Consider the following 3,904-nt stretch of genomic DNA (forward strand, 5'->3'; position numbering starts at 1 on the left):
AATGTGAGTAAAATCTGTAAGTGTGATCGCTGGATCAGATGGTAACTTTATTAAGGATAAAAAATGCTTTTCCCCTAGAAGATGCATTAAAACTGTTAGAAAATTATACAAATCATATTCTGGAATCTTTAGAATCATGAGATATAAAATTATTTATATTTCAGTGAGGTTTTTATAGCTGTAATAAAGTTACCAAAAACTCTTTTTAAAGATATATTTTTATGCATTTTTATGTGGGAAATTATGGTAATTCAGTACATGTACATAAGTTGTAATAATCAAATCATAGTAATAAATGTTTTTACCTCTTCAGCTGTTAATTGTCTTTATATATTGTGAATTTTATTTTGAAACAGACTTAAGGTTGTTTTAACAAACCCTACTGTGCAGTAGAAGTACTCAAACTGATTCCTCTATTCTGTTCTTGGTGTCTTTCACTGAAATCTTTCCATCTGTCCCTTCCCTGCTATCAAATAAGAAATCCTCAATGACACCTTCCCTCATGTCCTGGTAATTGCGAATCTATTTTCTATCTGTATGTGTTTCTAAGCTCAGATCTACCTTCTACATTAAAGGTTTGTGAATTATGGTCTCATGCAATTTTTGTTGTTCTTGTTCAGGATGAATAATATCCCATAATATGCTGAGGCCATGTTTTGCTTATACTTTCCTATGCTTTTGGACACTGAGTTGCTTCCATCATGGGTTATTGATAATAATGCTATTATGAGAACTGGTTTATATGTGATATCTTAAATCCCTACATTCCATTCTTTTTAGCAGATCAGTAAAAGAACAATTGGTGGTTCCGGTGGTAATTCATGGCAGTAAATATTGACATATTTAGTTGGGACAAATACAGCTCATTTAAAGCACTTACTAAAACATAATATATACTCTCCATGTGTTTTTAGTGACTAACTCACACCTTCCTCATAAGAATCTTTTGCTGACACCAGGCAGATATGTAGGACCCTTGTGTTATCTCAAAGAGGTAAAGCATTGACATTTCTGTGACACATTTGTTATTCACATGTCTCTAACAGATTTAACAAAAAATGCATATCCCCATATTCACATAATCCAGAGAGCATCTATTGTATAACATGATTTATTATTTGGAAGCCAGTGTATTGGCACATTAGGAGAACTTATCTATCATCAGTACTTAAATTTTTGCTATCTTAACCAAAATTATTTTAAGAAGTTAATAATTCATTTTTCAGTGCTGATTAGCAGCAAAGGACTGGCTGTGGCATAGCCATTGGCCACCATCATCTGGACATTAAAGCAAACATGGTCATCTTTCCCACATAGATCCTGAGGAGGAGAAGATGCTGTCCAAACAGTACATGAGCACAAAGAAACTCATGAGTAACAGGATGCTCCAGGTGGCCCTCTGTACAGGGGATGCTTTTGGAGAAAGGCTGGTGCTTTGAAGGTGCTGGAAGTGCCTCTGGTGTCTACACAAGAGAACCACCATGTACACACTTGAGAGGGCCATGGGTCCTATAAGAAAGACATCCTGGAATACACCTAATCCAGAAAATAAATGCCTGAGGAAGTAACTCATGGGTAAAATTGTGCAGGATTGAGTAATAAATACATGGCCATGTGAGGTCACATTGGGAATGGCAGTAGAAGACAATGAGAAGTGAGCACTCAAGGACATGTAGAAGGCTCACAGGAAAACAAGGACACACAGGGTCTGCTGTGGGGATTTATGTTTGAACATGGCCAAGCAGGAGCTTCTGGGGCTGAGGGTGATGGCCTGGAGGACACTCAGCAGGCAGGCAGCACAAATGGAGAAGCCCCTCAGAAACCTGTAAAAGTAGATAACTGATTGACACTTGATGTAATCCCCCAAATCCTGAGACACAAAGACACTTGTAGCTATGTACCCTAAAATTATCATCATCCCTATGTGGATTAGGGCCAAGAGACCTATGCCCAGGTCAGTGGGCTTGAGCCTGTGCTGGAGGAGGAATGTGGAGATGTGGAAGAGAAGGAGGATGGAGTTGGCCAAGATCTCAAATTGTTTTTCAGAAAAAAACGCATTTCTTATGGTTGAAAAAAAATCATATAATTGGCTGGTCTTTTTCATCTTTTGGGCAATGAATCACAGAGTATATATCTTCAGAGGCAATGAAGAAAAAGTCTTTATTTAAATAATATCACCAGGAGCCCCGGCAGCCTCGGGGCGCGCTGCACTCCATGAAAGGCCGAGGCGTGGCGCAGGGGTGCAGCTGCTCCATTAGACTCCAGGCCCGCTTGGGCCAGGAGAATGGCCAGCTTCTCTCCTGTTTTCTGTCCACATGGTCCCGCCTCGGGCGGGCGGGCGGCTGCAGCTGCGGCCAGGAGGCAACTCCTCGGATTCAGGATGACCCAGGAAGAACCTCTTCCAAAAAAGGTTCGACTGAGTGAAACAGACTTCAAAGTTATGGCAAGAGACGAGTTAATTCTAAAATGGAAATAATATGAAGCTTACTTTCAAGCTTTGGAGGGCAAGTACACAGATCTTAACTCAAATGACATAATTGGTTTAAGGGAGTCTGAAGAAAAACTAAAGCAACAGCAGCAGGAATCTGCACGCAGGGAAACCTCCTTGTAATGCAACTAGCAAGGAAGGAACAAGAGATGCAAGAGTGAACTACTCAAATTCAGTACCTCAAGCAAGTCCAGCAGCCGAGTGTTGCCCAATGGTAAACCCAGCGATCAACTTGTTTTTCCTAAAAATGAAAGGCGAACTGGAACAGACTAAAGACAAACTGGAACAAGCCCAAAATGAACTGAGTGCCTGGAAGTTTAAGCCTGACAGGTAAACAAATCATACTCCCCAGTCAAGACTTCCCTGACAGTCCCACTGGGAGAAAGTTGTGGTGGGACAGCCAAGTACTCTTTTCCACACCAAGACTCAGACTTTTTGAGCCAAAACAAACAAACAAACAAACAAACAAACAACCAAACAAACAAATGAAAAAACATTCTTATACCGTGCAGCTTGTAATGATTAATGTAAAACTTACCAGATGAACCTTATGTTTCATCTTTTTTTTCTTCCCCTTCCCCTTGCTTCTGAGGCCTGATGTCCTCGGACTATTCCGAAGAAGAGGCCACCTCCGAAAAATTCCCCTTCTAGAATATGTGGACACTTGAGAAATGTTTATGTTTGAAGAAAATAGAGGGAGAAACAGAAGTCTTAAGTCTGTGGCACACTGTGTCTTCAGACAGTTTGGAGGACTGAAAACCTAGAGATTTAAACATCATGAATTGAACATGTAAAATTCCAGTAAAATGTGAAAACGGAATACACATCGCTCTTAGCTTTGAACATAATGACTTAGAGACACTGTGTATCAGTTTTGCCAATAAGACTGTGGACTTCATGATTGTTGTTTAACTTCTGGGTCAAAACTCAAATGAGGTGATATTGCCTTTAAAGGTTTTTCTGCTGCGAACCGACTTTTAATAGTCATGAGAAAATCAAATAATAGCTGTCGGTACAAGTAGACCATATATTTAACCACCTAGCTTAGGGCTCTCCCTTACATAATGGAGCCTTAAATCAATGTGGTTTTCATCAATGGTTTCTTCTTTGAATGGTTTTAAAAGCTGCAGACAACTGAGGACTGTGCAGACATGAAGGTGTGGTATTGAACTTCAGGTTTAAACTGTGTGAAGCGTTATGAACGTTCATTCACAACTAGATTGTATAAGGACATTGGCTGTGATGATGAGACTCACTGCATTATTTTTTCTCAGTAGTGAACTTTACGAATCCGCATCCCATTCAACAGGCACATGTTAAAAGAGCATTGCCACTGGTGTTAATGGGGGAATGTGTTCCTTCGTTGTATTGGGGCCTTTTGTATTACACTCTTGATATTAAACTAAATGTGCCTTG

General features: G+C 39.8%; 1 pseudogene across 1 annotated transcript; it reads left to right on the forward strand.

Annotated features, from left to right (window-relative positions):
* Window positions 1–2,333: 2,333 nt before the first annotated feature.
* On the forward strand, window positions 2,334–3,139 carry LOC308656356 (pre-mRNA-splicing regulator WTAP-like; annotated as a pseudogene). The gene is made up of 2 exons: window positions 2,334–2,818; window positions 3,079–3,139. The product of its transcript is annotated as a pre-mRNA-splicing regulator WTAP-like (transcript).
* The last annotated feature ends 765 nt before the right edge of the window (window positions 3,140–3,904 follow it).

This window comes from Spermophilus citellus (assembly GCF_964194105.1).
Source record: "Spermophilus citellus genome assembly, chromosome: 9".
NCBI classification, from domain to species: Eukaryota; Metazoa; Chordata; class Mammalia; order Rodentia; family Sciuridae; genus Spermophilus; species Spermophilus citellus.